Genomic DNA, 16,423 nt, shown 5'->3' on the forward strand with positions numbered 1-16,423 from the left:
TTTGTTTCTTCAATGTCATGGTAGTTTCTATTTATATCAATTGTTTTATTCAGTGATGATTTGCTTTTTTAATTCATATTTTATACTTATCGGTTGATCGACATATAAATGCATCGTAATAGTCGTAAGGGCCATCTGTTGGTTATTTTTAATGATACGGATGAAATAATCACTTTAAAGTATTTTTCACGGAGAAAGTGATTATTTTCGATATTATATTATTATTTTTAATACTCATTTTCGTGACAATCGGTTGAACGGTGTTGATATATTTATATCGCAGCGCTACCTAGTGGCGAGTTACATCAATTGGGATAGCATAATCTCTTTATTCATTTAATCTTAATGATCGATCAAATAGTTTTTGAGTTTATCGATGACACACATACATACACATCTCTACACATCATTTGCGCAAGCACATGTTTTTCCTTTATACCAATTTTGTAAATAAAGATATACGGTGCATCTGTTCTCGAGTTATAGCAGAACATACAGACAGACAAAAATGTCTTAAATGGTAAAAATTATGTCAGTCAATCATAAAAAGAACGCTTATGACGAATTACGACAAAAATAAGTGTACAGACAGTCTCTAGAGATTTATATAGTAGTATAGATTTAATATTCACGTGCGATAGCTTTATTATTAGCGTATTTCATGTATAACTTTGGTGTTTCTATACCGATTTCTATGCTTCTTTTTTATTTAACAGTTAATACTGTTAACTTTTTTAATTTGGGATGATTGATAGTGTTATAAACGCAGGAATAGACGAATATAATCAGAAAGCTTCGAACTACTAAGCTATTGGGAGTGACACGTGTTATTGTGAGTCAACCATAAAAGATAGACAAAGGCTGTCATGGGATATTTTTTACATATATTTGAGGAGAACATTTCCGTAATACACAATTTCTATGTAGCTTTACCCATTAAGGATGTACACGCGACGGAAGCTTAAAATTTGGAGTAAATTCTCCCATTTTCTGACATTTCCCTTCACTGCTCTGCTCCTATTGACTGTAGCGTGATGAAAAGTATACTATAACCAGCTCAAGAGTATGAAAAATAATTGTACCAAGTTTCGTTAAAATCCGTCGAGTAGTTTTTGTTTCTATAACGGTTATACGGACAGACAGACAGACAGACAAAAATTTTATTGATTGCATTTTTGGCATCAGTATCGACCCCTGATCACCCCCTGATAGTTATTTTGGAAAAATATTTCATGTACAGAATTGACATCCCTACAGATTTATTATAAGTATAGAAAATAAAATAAAACAAAATATTATTATTTGACAGACGTTTTCATTTATCATTTTAATTAAATCCTCAGAGGCTGAAAGCTTTTGCGCTTTTGCTTAGGAAGCTTACTGCAGTGGCTACACTGCGTCTCATATGCCCCTCTCTACAATCTAAGCGAAGCAATTAACCACAGGCTACTGCATTCCGTGTATCTTTCGAATAAATGAAAATATATACTATTTTAATATGGATACCCCTAAAATATTAATAATATGATTTCATTTTATATAATTTTCAATTAAAATGAAATTGCAATATAATTGTTCCACCGGTTTGATATCAGTTTTATCAATTTTACTTATTTACCTAAGAATTTATTCGAAATTAAATTAAAATGTTTAAAAGACAACAATAAAAAAAAGGAAAAACATTAACAATTTACGAGATTTAATTAAATGTAAAGCTTCCCCCTATGAGGGTTCAGAATGTAGATTCTATTGCGACCGACAGGAAATGAAAATATTCTTTATTCAAGTTACACAAAAATACTTTTCAATCGTAATGTTACGAATGTTGAATTAAACGTACCACCGGAAAGTAGATCCGACCGAAATGAATTGACAAGAATGTCAGTAATTACTATTCTACCATTTTAATGCTCCAATTACTCCAAATTCAAAAAATTTTGACGAACTCCGTGGTCGAGTGGTGTGTACACCGGTTTTCATGGATACGCCACTCCGAGCTTCCGTGTTCGATTCCCGGCCGAGTCGATGTAGATTACCATTAGTTTTCTATGATGTCTTGGGTCTGGGTGCTTGTGGCACCGTCGTTACTTCAGATTTTCCATAACACAAGTGCTTATGCTACTTTACATTGGGATCAGAGTAATGTATGTGATGTTGTCTCATATTTATTTTTTTAAAAAAAGTACAATTAGATATATATATATATATATATATAACCTACGTAGAAATCAACAATATAAATTTTCCAGTTGAATTTTGTTACTGACTACTAGTACAAGTAGGTCAATAAAATAACATATATATATTATTCATTGTATATCACAATGAATGCTTACTCATGTTTAATTACATTAAGACAAGCTATGATGGTAGGATATAACTTAGCAAAGAGCTTTAAATACTAAAAGCTTAAAATGAATCATCTGATATTTTGTTATCTGTCCCTATAACGTTCTGCCTATTACCATAAAGCTGTAAAAAACAGCTTTTCAATCCAAATAAATGAAACATATAAAAATGTAAAAATTGTTTTTCTTTTTTTAATTAAGAGTTAATAATGTATTACAGTTTTATATACTAAAATCTTCTAAGATATAAGATTTTTTAATATATTGATAAAGTAGGTTTTTAAGTAGGAATTATAAAAAATCACTTCTTTATTACTTCAGAGTTAGCTTGGTGATAGGGCTTTGTACAATTCCGTCTGGTTATGGTGACCACTTACCATCAGGTGGTACCATTGCTCGTCCGCCAACCTATTACATAAAATAAACATTACATTACGTAGTTTTCAAGGTGCACGTAGTTGAATTTTTCTTTTTATAAACATGCTTTCTGTCGATGGGAATTGTGTAACAATTTATTATATATGTACTAGCGGCCCTACCCGGCTTCGCACGGGAGAGATAATATTTTCTACATAATTTTAAAATAAAAGTGAAAGTCGCCTCAAACTCAGTCCAGCCATTCCATAGATTAGCCGGAACAATCAAACAGACAAAAAATTAAAAAAAAGTTATTTTGGTATATGTGTATACATATATACAAATGTATTGTGTAAAAAAGGGCTATTTTAATATTCAAAACCGACACTCCAATTTTATTATACGTATAGATTCGTTATAGTAAGGTAAATTGTTTACCATGAGCACAAACAATAAAATGTATTTTAAAGGAATTTCGACCGAAGCGAAACTGCGTAATGATTAAATTTTTGCAAAATTAAATTAAGCGCTTTTTCGCTTTCATTAATAATACTGTTTGATATATGAATACTCTCTATATAAAGTCCTCGAAAGGTAAAGCGCGTTAAATTTCAAACCAATTTTATCATCAACAGCGCATGTTCATCCACTGTTGGACATGGGCCTCTCCAATTGCTCGCCACTGTGATTTTATATTCTACATTTAATTGATTTATCTTATATTAAAAAATACAAATAGTTATAATATAAATACCTTAATATAAAATACTTATTCAAGGCCATTCAAAAAGCCTATTTAAAATAAACAAATACAATACTACTACTGCATTAAGGCCTACTATCCCTTTCCACATGCAACTGAAAAAATCATGGTGCTTGGATTTGAATCCGCACTCATTAGTTCTGATGCACGCGTTTTAATCACAAAGTCATCTCATCTTTGATCGGTATTGTCTTATACGACTCAATCAATGTATTTAACAATGTCGATGGTATAGCAACCAAATATAAATGATTAAAAAAATTTTATTCAATTAGGCATAGTAGTCATGTAAGATTATATAGACTTTACTTCGCGGACTCTGTTCATAACAGAGTATACTCCCCGGCTTAGTTCGTATTTGTAGAAAAAGCCATGTCAGAATCAAATTAATTAAATACTAAATTCAATTCAATACCGGTCAGTAGTTTATTCGTGAAACAGCAACAAACATACAAACACTGTTACCTTCACATTTATGAAGATAAAAAATGCATGCAGTTAATACTTTTTGGTGGTCAGTATGATAAAACTCTTGAATTAATTTAGTATTGAAATGATGGAAAAGAGTGACTAATGAGTTTCAAAAAGTAAAAAGTAACAGTCTGTTTTTGAGAAGGAAGTTTCGACCTTACTATAACACGCTATTCCAATGTAAATTGATCTTCTTTAATATAATTCTAGATAATTGTTTTTCAAAAATGCTGGTAATAACTTACAACAACAACAGCCTGTAATTTTCCCACTGCTGGGCAAAGGCCTCCTCTCCCTTTGAGGAGAAGGTTCGGTACATGTTTCACCACGCTGTTCCAATGCGGGTTGGTCGAATTAACATGTGACAGAATTCTATGAAATCAGATACATACGATGTTTTCCTTCAGCGCCGAGCACGAGATGAATAATGAATACAAATTAAACACATGAATATTAGGCGGTGCTTGCGTGGATTTGAACCCGCAATCATCGGTTAAGATACAGGCGTTCTAACCTCTGGGCCATGTCGGCTCCAATAATAACTTACTTGAATAAAACATCCAATGATATAGACGGACTAAGTGATATTTATTTACAACGGATCACTGAGAACGCAAGGGTAATACAGGCCTCGATAGTATTAATTAAGTAGGGAATGCTCAGAGGGATATAACGGCACGCTGTAATATAAAATTAACTAACTTAGAAAATAATTTCAACCCCTAACAGAATTATATTTTAAATATTATTTGTCTTATAACTTTATCTTTGTTTTTAAAACGAATAAAATAGTATCTTTGCATCATTATTGAAAAAAAAAACAAAGTACATTTTACATGTAGCTGTTTTTTGTATAGTTAATTAATAGTAATGTAATATACTTTTGAGAATAATAATGTTAGCATTTCTCTTTGTGCAAATAATTATCAGAATATACTTAATAATTTAGTTTCATTTTCATTTCGAAATATTAAATTTACTATTTATGTAAACCGATATCTCACAGTTGCTAGTGCGTAAATATTGACCAAAGATTACGGGTTCAAGCTTGGACAAGAACCTCTGATTTGTCATGTGCTTAATCTATGCCTATTATTAAACTCATTAGGCGGTGAAAAAACATCTTGACGAAATCATGTCGGCTGTAAATCTTCCACATGTATCAACCGAAATGAGAATGTAGTAAAATATTTTCCAAAAGGCCTTTATACATTATCAAGATGCTCCTTTTCTAAAGTTTCTAAAGTCATAAGCAAGTGTGGGTTTCATATATTTTTTTTGTTATAGAAGCTCGGATAATTAAATTTAAATTCCAATGAAAATAAAAGATATTTCGTTACGGTAAAAATAATTTATAAAAAATATTATGTATTTTTCGTTTGGGCGGTTGAAAACCTAGGGCGGGCGGCGGGGATCCTCAGTCGCCATGCGTCTGTCGAGGGAGGTGCACGTTTCGCGCTCCCGGGCCTCGGCAACTCGTTTCATTTCTAAAAAGGCCGTATTGTGTTAAACTAAAGTCAGTGTATACTTTTTTTTAATTAGACATTTACTTTTCTGTGTGTGTTTGTGATTCAAAGTGCCCAAGGTCATTAACAGGTAAGCCGTTTGTTAATTTTTCGCACTGATAACCGTTCTTTTCGCCATTTAATCTGCGTGCACGCATATTATAATGTTTTTAATTGGAATATCTGAAACTAAAAGAAAATGTACATTAAGATATAGTTTTGTCGTATTTAAATACTTCATTCGTAAAGGATACCTTTATTGTAATATACAAATTCGTCGAAATCTGTGACAATCAAACATAAGGCTTATTTTCGCTTGTCGATGACGTCACGTCACAATGTGGTTATCAAATAAACATACAAATGTTAAAAACGTACGATAACTGTTTGTAGTATTATGTTATTGAAGAAAAAATATAAGCTGATATATTTTATTTGATGTAAGATCTCTTTTGATTTTAACCTACCTAGTTTCATACTTGTATACACAAACATACTTACATAATATAAATTTATGATTTCCATTTGGTAAATGGTTTGACTAAATTTACTTTCTTATTAATAAGGTTTAGATTTGTACAAAAACAATACCATATGTCAGAAAATAATATATTAATAATTGCTTAATTAGTATATCATTTATTAAAAAAAAATACAGTAAAAACACGTTATAAGAGAAGATTCTTAATATCAATTAGCGATTAATGAATTTAAAAAATGTATTATGGAATAGTATTCAATTAAATTTAATGAATTTTATTAATAAAACTAGTAGCCCTTAAAACAAATTCACTAACATTATTTCAAAGGATCTCAGTTCGGAGGTATTTTGAGCAGGTACATAGTGAAATGTGTTTTGAATTCAAAAAAGTCTTAACCTTCTTCAATAGATCTTCTTCTTCTTCAATGGTTGAGAAAAGAATTATCTTTATATCTTAATTTATTAAATAATAATACATTTGCCGTATTGAATATCTTTAAATAGTATAAGACAAAGTCGCTTATCGCTGACTGCCCCTATATATACTTAGATCTTTAAAATTATACAACGGTTTTGATGCGGTTTTTTTCAAATGATTCACTGATTCATGAGGAACGTTTATAGGTAATACATGCACGATAGAGTAGAGAAACAGTGATAATTTTAGCAGTTATTAAAGTGATGTTGTAAATAACACATTTTTGTGCTTACATTGCAAACGCTGGATGAAACCTACGAGATAGATCTAAGTAATGTTTGTCATTCGGTTTTTGTTGTCTAATGGCAAAAAAGGTGAGTGAGCGTTGTAAGACACTCTGTAATATATTCAGTATCAGCATTGCTTTTGTGCGAAGCCGGGGCGAATCACTAGTTTTATACTAAAAGTGATATATCTGCGTGTGGCCATTTTGGATTATAATTTAACGTACCATAGAAGTCGTGTGATTTATTTAAGCTATAGGTAATGAAAATTTAACGTTATCGAGTTGGGCAGTAAATTTGACTCGGAATGTGAAACGGCAATAAAATATGTGACTGCTACGGACGTTGAGGAGCGCGCATGTCAAAAGAATTTCGGACACAAGACATTACTTTACCTTAGAAGCAAATAAATTAAAATTAAACTTTACGAATACTTTGATGATAATTAAAATATTTTTTTACCAAACCACCAACTCGTATTAGAACAACGTGGTGGCATAAGCTCCTAGTTTTCAAAGAGAGAAGAAGCGTCTTAGCCCAGCTACACACAGGTATTTTTGTATACAATAATAGACAGAAGTGATCATTGACGTGTCTCTACTCTCTATTGTTCAGTGAATGAAAACTTTCTTTTGTTTTTACCTTTACATTACCAATATTCATATTTTACAATCACGTTAACCGTCAGAATACTTAGGCTAAATATTTTATAAAATTAGTATTTATTCCAATCATAAAATAAATATTTTCTCTGGGTAGGTTACCACCCACTCGTCAGATATCCAAACAGCAATACTAAGTATTGTAGTGTTCTAGTTTAAAAGATGAGTAAGCAAGCGTAATTACCAACATACAGGACTTAATACCTTAGAAACCAAGTTTGGGGCCAATGTTTGATTGTTGGTGGTTACTAACCATTGGTTGAGCACAAAAAAACGAATTGTAAAAGTAAAGTTTATCTGTTGTATTTATGAGAAATACACATGTAAAAGAGTTTGTTTTTAAGATGCTATGTCACTTTGCAGCAATTTATTTTACCATTTGATACTAGAAGTTATAATAAAAACTCTAAAAAATAAAGACATTTCTCAAATTCACCGTTGATCAACTTTGAATTTAGCGTAAACTTTCTTACGGCTAAATTTCTTTAAATAGGAATCACGTGAACACAAGTTTTCGATAAACGAATTCGGTATCCAATTATTTATAAATATTTATGCTTCGTTTCGTCCATAATGTTCTGCTTAAGTTCTCCAATAATACTCAAGCGGCTTCGTTGATAACAAATAAAACACACTTTCTGAGCTAAATATAATATCAGTGGGTCACGCATTCGGATCGAGTACGCTTACTCCACGCCTGCTGCACTCTTTAAATATCTGGGTATTGTTAAATTTTGTTTATGGTCTGTCCATTAAGGAGTTCTAAAAATATAAACGACCTCATTTAAAATTTATTTATGCGCATTCTGTTTTCTGATATTTAACTTTCATATATTTAATCTGTATTTTCTTCGCGGTTCATTATAATCACCAACGATAATGATTTATGATATATTAAGACTGTTTTTATGAGACGTTTGGTATGTTAGATAAAAATAATAATGATCTGTGAAACTTTATTTTAAAACGAATGTAGTTTTTTTTTTTTTTTTTTTTTAAGAACGGAATGCAAAAGGTGAATTGTGCAGAGCCATTTAATAAATAAAAAAGCTTACGTGTACCAAATACAATCTATGCCTGTGTATAATATAAATGATTTAAACATGAATATTAAGAAACCATGAAATAAACATGAGTTTCATCCACATTATTTCGCGTTTATTAATAACACTATAAAGTACCAGCGTCCGTTGACTCTAGTCGATTAACTCGATCGAATTATAATGATTAATGACGTAAAACATATTCGAACTTCTCTGTATGCGCCTTATGTAAAATTGATCGAGATAAAATATAATCCAGGTAATGTTAAAAGTGTTTACTCGTACTGGTGTATGGCATTGTTACTCGTGTAAACGACGTATTCGATGCCTTACATTTTCAATGTCTCGTTTATAATTGTTGCTGTATTGTTGTATTGATTCTGAAAGATTACAAGTGATATACCTATGAATTATTAAAATTATATTTTAACGTATGTTAACCACTTCGAGCCGAGATGGCCCAGTGGTTAGAACGCGTGCATCTTAACCGATGATTGCGGGTTCAAACCCAGGCAAGCCTCTAAATATTCATGTACTTAATTGTTTATAATTGATTTCGTGCTCGACGGTGAAGGAAAATATCCTGAGGAAACCTGCGTGTGTCTAATTTCATAGAAATTCTGTCACATGCGTATTCCACCAACCCGCATTGGAATAGCGTGGTGCAATATGTTCCAAGCCAAAAAGGGAGAAGAGGCCTTAGCCCAGCAGTGGAAAAATTACAGGTTGTTGTTGTTGTAACCTCTTTGCTCTACTTGTTAAGAATTCATGCATCTTTTACCGCTTGCTTTACTGGGCAATCAACAATAGCCACTGAAATCGGTCAGTAGAACATACACGTAATATGTAATTGTTTTTTTTTTTTTGTAAATTAACAGTGGTTGTTTAAGATTATCTTAAAAAAGGTCTTACATGTTTTTCAATTGAAACGACATGTGCCAGTTCGCGTATGAGGCAGAAAGTAGACATTCGCCACACGCTAATTGTTACTTCGTGCGTTCTTGTTGACAATCGTGTGACGGCCACACTTCCTGTGAGTTACACAAGGTTGCCAACTTAATAATAATTTAGAATCGATTTTTAGTATTCTTATTTTGAAATTAATTGTAGATGTCTTTAACAAAATGATTGATAGAAGATGAGTATTTATATATAAGTCGAGATGGCCCAGTGGTTAGAACGCGTGCATCTTAACCGATGATTGCGGGTTCAAACAATGGCAAGCACCGCTGATTCATGTGCTTAATTTGTCTTTATAATTCATCTCGTGCTCTGCGGTGAAGGAAAACATCGTGAGGAAACCTGCATGTAACAAATTTCATAGAAATTCTGCCACATGTGTATTCCACCAACCCGCATTGGAACAGCGTGGTGGAATATGTTCTAAACCTTTTCCTCAAAGGCCTTTAGCCCAGCAGTGGGAATTTACAGGCTGTTGTTGTTTGTTGTTGTTGAGTATTTATATAAAATATTCAAATAGATTTTTGCTGAAGAATCACAAAGAAACTCATTAGTTACTGCTTTAACATATATCATATATGTTAGATAAATGTAAAATAAAAAAGAAAACGCGAGTAACTTCACGTGACGGAAGTGAATCTTTGCCTTGGAACGGTTTCATTTGAATACGCATTCAAATTCGACGTTAATTTTTTATCCTCAAAGAAGTTTTCCTTCTTGAATGTAAAATGTATTTAGGGCACACATGTATTTCAAACAAGCAGGTTGAGGTTTTTTCCTAATTTACTTTTCGTAAATTTCTTTATGCGTGTTTTTATTTCCAGACAGCACTGAATTCTAAATTTTTGAATTACCGATGACTACACAGGTTGTGATTGGCTCTGCGACGATGACGTCATCGTTGAATCGAATGTGAGAAAAATATTGCTACTGAACTACTATAATTGACTTAAGTAAGACCATTTTTGGGATTCAAATCTTGACACTGAGTATTTTAAGCAACGTTTCTAATAGTACAACTGCAATTGACCTTGAAATTACATTCTTATCAACCAAGAAAAATAACTTAATAATAAAAAATACGGTGCATAAAATTTGAAATGTTTTATTTTATTATGTTTAGGGCGAGAAAAGACGTAACCTTTGTAGACCCGGATATTAATGTCTAAAACGGGCTCTGAAAGGTGCATCCTTGAAACAGAGACTGGGGCAGAGATTGACAGCCCTAATTACCCATACCTTTAGCAAATTACGTCACATGTATGTAAAATAATATTGTGAATATACAAAGTCGCTTCCTGCGGTCTGTACGCTTAGATCATTTAAACAACGTAACGGATTTGAATGTGGTTTTTATCGATAAATAGAACTAGAGACAAAATCAGAATCGTAAAGAAAATCTGCGAAAATTTACTTTTTAAGCTGAAAAAAAATTTTTTTTTTAGTGTAAAAGTTGTATTTGCACCCTTGTTATACTCGGGTTAAGCTAGGACGGGGAGCTATTGAAATAGAGATGTGTTAATATGAATAAAACGCAGAGTAGTACTTTATTAAAATAAATTATTTGTGTCTTCGTATAGTCATCAAATATATTGCATATTTTTTTGCTAGAATTTAAAAAGTAATTCCGAAACAAATTGCAGGAAGATCAAGGAAACAAATTGTGAAAGTGTTATCAAAATAGGTCAATTAGTTTTGAAGAACAAACGACGCTTTGGCAGAGACATTTAGGCATAAGTACGGTACGAATTTAATTAAACGTTAGCCCTTGTTTATTTTGGGTTCTTTATTGAAGCACGGTGACGCTATATTCGTTCGGGACACTTTACTTTTATCCCATATTTGCTATCAGACCTCCTTCGTCACAAGTCACTATTTTATTAACTTTGAACATATGTACTGAATAAATAAAAATGTAACTCTGTCTATGTTGATCTTTCAAGCCGAACCACTGAACTGGATTTCATGTTATTTATTATGAAGCAGGATTGAACAGCAAGGAAGTGTATAGACTCTTTTTTCCTGATTATCAAACCCTACAATGCGAGCAAAACTGAGGGCAACCACTAGGTTAATAACAACAACAAAACAACAACAGCCTGTAAATTCCCACTGCTGGGAATTACAAAATTAAAGGCCTCCCCTCCCCTTGAGGAGTATGTTCCAAACCTTGGAACATATTCCACCATGCTGTTCCAATGCGGGTTGATGGAATACACATATGGCAGAATTTCTATGAAATTTGTCACATGCAAGTTTCCTCACGATGTTTTCCTTCACAGCTGAGCATGAGATGAATTATAAAGACAAATTAAGCACATGAATCAGCGGTGCTTGCCTGGGTTTGAACCCGCAATCATCGGTTAGATTCACGCGTTCTAGCCACTGGGCCATCTCGACTCAATAGGTTAATAAAAGGAGAGTAATTTATGTGTATTGAGTAATTAATGTAAAGTACAATATTTATCATTATTCAAATAGTTGTATTTTTCTTATTTTTATAGTAAAATATTTACAGCTACGAATTATGACATGACGGTATAAAAAATCGTCGTGTTGTTTGCAGTCACGGCACACAATTCAATCTTTCAATTTTAATGTCCAATTAAAACACGACAGCTACGCATATCGAGATACAGATAAATCCAATAGGGATTTCTTTACATCGAGTCTAAATATCAGAACGTAGGATATTTTTTTCATTTCATATAAATATTTAAGGTTAAATTTTAAGGTTGTATTTGTGTGCTACTGTGTACGTAATGCGTACTCACATACAATATAAAACTGGCTTAAAGAAATACATTTTTATCATCTTTGTTGACACAATCTAGTAAATTACAATAAAGATATTTTTTAAAAGTAAGTTATATAGCGCTTTAAGAAGTCAGTTTAATCTTGTTAAAACTGGAATTAACTGGTTTTATTATCTTCAAATGAGTGATAAATAAAATACTGCTACTATTTAAAATGTCATTGTTTTTAACATGCTATAGATAGCCATTAGGTGCATAATTAAAAAAAATACAAAAAATGTATCATTTAAGAATTCCAACATTTTAAGTGTACACACTCCGCCTAAACACTTAAGCACGCACGCGCATTAGAGTTCTAATACTAGAGATAAACAGTCTCATCATAAGTATCTGTACGATAACCGAGATAACAGCCCACTTTAGTTTTATCTTGGGTCACACTTCGACGTCTTAAAATAGTTACATGACGCAGCATTACCGGAGATTAGGGACGCCATCTAAATATATTGAAAATGTTTGGGAAACACTGATTTTACATGCCGATTTTTTTTTAATTGACACACGTTTAATACTTTAACATAATGGTTAACAATTTGTTGATCACTACACGATTAATTATTAGGGCTTTCAAAGGTAATCTAGTAGATAAAAGTGGGACAAATCCGTAGAAATCTGAACGTATGGCAGCCCTATTTAAGATGTATGTTGCCACCTGCCTGCGGAAGTTGAAAATAAACTGACGATGTTTGTGAGGCGGTTTTGACGAGGCGCGTTAAAATACATCGTCAATGCGAAAATTAGGTTTCTCTAAAACAGTTCCGATGACAGATTTCGATGATTATGTGTGTTATTTTTCATCGAAACGGAAAAAAATGAGGTTATGTATTCTTCGAAATATTTGTTAATTAATAACAAACAACTTAACAGAGATTCAATAGGATTCTAATGTCTGGGTTCTTTTCCATACTAATGGTACTTTGGACTATCCGACTCAGTAAATGCATTATTAAATAACCGTCAACAAAAACTATTCAGTTTTCATCAATATAAAGATGATAATGCTAAAATAAGCCGTAATGAATCAATGTTTATATAAGAAGATTTGATACAATTTTGAAACAGGTTCAAATACGAGGAAATCACCACAATAGATTCAAACGCTTAAGTGTATAGAAGGAAATAGCCTGCATATGTTATATGCCTCGTGTTCTCGTAAATCCACTTACCCAAGCTCCGGACCTTCTACTTAAGTGGAGAGGAGGCTTTATCCTACATTTACGCCTCTCTATAAAGTTTATGGTAATTCAAAAACTATAAACCCTAACATTCCTGAAAAAACTTCGCACATTATGTTCTCCTTTTTATATTATTTTAACATATAAGATTTTATAATACGTATTTTATTAAATTAATAATGATAATATATCGATTTGATTGTATAAAACATAGTGTCTACCTATAATGAACTAACATGTGCCTTTTATGTAGATTTTATTTCGATACACTTTTTATCAAAATTAACATGAGGTATGTTTACTAACAAGAGTGAAAATAATTTTGGACAGTATAGTATAATAAAATAACCGTTATTAGTATGTAAATAACAAGAAGAATGATTCAAGGAATTAAATGTTCACACTTCAGATATTGTCAAATATCTATCTCTATATATCCAGTATTCTACATAAGAAATTGTAATTTGTAATTAAATTATTATTTAAGTTTATTCCAAAAATACGTTAATTTTTGTAAATCGTATTGTTAGGTGGACGAGTGATGGTAAGTGGTCACCCCCGACTATAGGTTTGGTTTGTTGACCCTTTTTTACATCGCCAATGTGCCTCCAACTTTGGAACTACGAACGTCCCTTGTGCCTCAAGTTGCGATGTCTCACTCGATCTTCATACTGAAAAATGCTATTCCACTGTTTTGTGCTAGAGTGGGTGTACCTACCTAGATGGGCCTGCACATACCTCTACCTCTTGAATTTAAGAAAGTAGCGCTCTAGAGGTATGTAATTTTATTTCTACTAACAAAAGTTTAAACTATAAAATAACTACGTACGTTTGTGAGGATGGATGTATGTATGTATGTTTGTTTGTTTGATATACTCTTTCACGAAAAAGCTGCTGAACGGAATTAAATGAATACTTATAATAATCTAGGATATTTATTAAAAAAACACATAGGCTACAATTTATAATGATTTTATGTAATTTGGTCATAATATAATGATACATATAAAAAGCCGTGCGAAGCCGAGGAGGGACGCTAGTTGTCCATAAAATTATATGCTTCCATAGCGTACTAGTTATAAGCAACAAGCACGCATTTTAATAGCAGATACATATCATATAGACAATAAAATATGATATATTTTTATTTCATTTGTAAGCTTATTTAAAAGAGCTCTATAAACAAATTTTATATTTACAATTTTTCACAATACGATTCAAAATCCGTCCATGGTAGCTCGGATTACTTTTGAAAACTTATTCAAAGTTGAATTCAATCATCATATGAGACTCGAGACGCAAACGTAATAAAATTATATCATATTCCTGTCATAAATAACAGTTTAGAATAAAGTTCAAATTTATTTCAAGTCTATATACATTTGAAATGTATACATACATATTTAGGTTATTGAAATTTATAATATAAAGTAACAGCCTGTAAATCTTCGACTGCTGGGATAAGGCCTCCTCTTCCATTAAGGAGAGGGTTTGGAACATATTCCACCACGCTGTTCTAATGCGGGTTGGTGGTATGTAGCAGGATTTCGATGAAATTAGACACATGCAGGTTTCCCCACGATGTTTTCCTTCAGCGCCGAGCACGCATAAACACAAATTAAGCACATATATATAGTGCTTGCCAGCAATCATCGGTTAAGATTACGGTTAACACGCGTTCTACCCGCTGGACCATCTCAGCTTATGACTATTTATGCTAATGATTCAATATAATTGTAGTTAAAAAATTAAATTATATTTTATGCCTTACTATACTTTATTTATATGAGATAAAATGTCTCTTATACCTATTAAAATAAATATCTAATAAAATATCTCATTTTTTTCATAGTCCAGTAGAAAAATATAATCATTGTAGGTCTGTCGGGTCAGCTATACAGTTTCATGTGACAAATTGATGTGACGCACCAAATTAGCTCACTCACTGTTAATATCGGATCATAACAATACAAAATTTTGCTGCTTGGTGGTAGAATATACGAATAGGTACCCACCCACCCAGTCAGGCTTGCATAAAGGGGAGGACGAAGGGAGAGAGATGACAGCAATGGTAAATAATATGGAAAAAATCGGATATATTTATGAATACATTTTGAATTAGACAACTAAGTAAATGGTTACATTGCTGGATTTGGAGACCCATTATATCAATTACAGTATAGTGAAGTTATAGGCTCTACAAAAGTAGCACTGTAACCAAGAAAAACATTGGCAACATTAATAAAAAAAAATACCTTTATGTGTTTATGAAAGAAAATACAGAAGCATGTCTCGATACGTTATGAAGTCTCCGCTCTGACGTATATGTATACGGATTTTACTGCACTATTATGTGCAGTAAAATATGTAGGAAGTGTAATTAAGTGATTAATCGCAGGACCTAGTTCCTACTTCATAGCAGTTCAGGTTCTTGAGGTACTGCGTAGAAAATATCTATAAACATTCACGTGTTTATAACCTCATCTCAACTGTCTTTTAATATTAAGACTTATTTTTGTTAGTTATTGATATATTCGATTTGTTAATTAAACATACATTCATTGAAGTCCCTGGAGGCGGAATGTTTTATTTATTTTAGACAAATCAATGCGCAAATTATCCTCCTAATTAGTAGCTGGTATAATAGCAGCAGTAGTAGCTTGGTATAGTCTGACTTTGAAAAAAGTATTAAACCACTACTTCCGTCAACCGTCAATACGCCTCCAACCATGGAAACTAATGTCCTTCAGACTTTAATTTTTGACAATAAGATACTTGATGTATTGGTTGTACGCAGATGAAAAATCGCCAGCCAATTAACAGTACCAAATCTCGGAACATTTCGTTTAACAAATTTTTTAATAAAATAAAAACCAATATAAAGATGTTACATTAGAATGATGGATACTAAAGAACCAAAACCGAGAAATAATAAACTCTTTGGAGGCGGTTTGGACTGCCGCATCGGGGTTGAATTTTTTCTTTGCAAGAAGTTGTCCAAATTTAAGAAAAAATGATAATCTGTTGGAAGAAAGTCATGTTATCTGATAGCAGCTTCCTTCATGGTTTGCAGTTGCTGAGATATCTGCCATAATCGTTTGGCCAAATTTTAGAAAGCCTTAGTGAACGACAGCAAACAC

General features: G+C 32.2%; 1 protein-coding gene across 1 annotated transcript in view; it reads left to right on the top strand.

Annotated features, from left to right (window-relative positions):
- The first annotated feature begins 5,374 nt into the window (after positions 1–5,374).
- Positions 5,375–16,423, top strand: part of LOC124537623 (high affinity cAMP-specific and IBMX-insensitive 3',5'-cyclic phosphodiesterase 8) — a 231,674-nt gene continuing 220,625 nt past the window's right edge. The window contains exon 1 of the mRNA XM_047114510.1: positions 5,375–5,535. The gene's annotated coding sequence lies outside the window, so the exon portion shown is untranslated. The remainder of the gene's footprint in view (positions 5,536–16,423) is intronic.

This window comes from Vanessa cardui, chromosome 18 (assembly GCF_905220365.1).
Source record: "Vanessa cardui chromosome 18, ilVanCard2.1, whole genome shotgun sequence".
Taxonomy (NCBI): domain Eukaryota; kingdom Metazoa; phylum Arthropoda; class Insecta; order Lepidoptera; family Nymphalidae; genus Vanessa; species Vanessa cardui.